Here is a 643-nt window from a genome sequence, read left to right on the forward strand (position 1 = left end):
AGCTGGTGTTGCCATTGAGCAAGGGGCAGATGAGATGACATGTTTGGGCTGTCTATGCTGCCAGGCTATAGTGGTCCCCCCCCTCCTGAAGATGTGGTCCTTAAGAGGCACCCAGGTCCTAGGAGAGGCTCCCAAATAGCCAGACTGGAAGAGGAGCAAGCTTTGCACCTATTGCAGTGCTTGTGCTTCTTCTTGATGGCCCTTCCCATCTCGGGAGAGAGCAAGAGCCACAGAGGGGCTGGAGGCTCCTCCTGCAGCCCACGACCCACAGCCGGGCTGGGGAAATGAATGTGGAATGTGTCTCCCAGCAACCTGTGACTGGCAAACTCTGGCTCGGAGCTGGTGCAGGTGAGCGCCAGGGCTGAATTGCTGGAGGGTCCTCAGAAAAGCCAAGGGTTGGGAGCTGGTGCAAGATGCCCCTGCACAGCTGGCTTTGAGACAAGGCATCCAGACCCCACGTGCAGCAGCCTAGGGACACGCAGACCACCTCATGCTAAGGAAGACTCTGTGACCAGGATCATAGAATGGTTTGAGTTGGAAAGGACCTTAAGCTCATCCAGCTCCAACCCCTGCCCCGGGCAGGGACACCTTCCACTAGAGCAGGTTGCTCCAAGCCCCTGTGTCCAACCTGGCCTTGAACACT

This window comes from Nestor notabilis, unplaced genomic scaffold (genome assembly GCF_000696875.1).
Source record: "Nestor notabilis isolate BGI_N333 unplaced genomic scaffold, ASM69687v1 scaffold16150, whole genome shotgun sequence".
In the NCBI taxonomy this organism is placed as follows: domain Eukaryota; kingdom Metazoa; phylum Chordata; class Aves; order Psittaciformes; family Psittacidae; genus Nestor; species Nestor notabilis.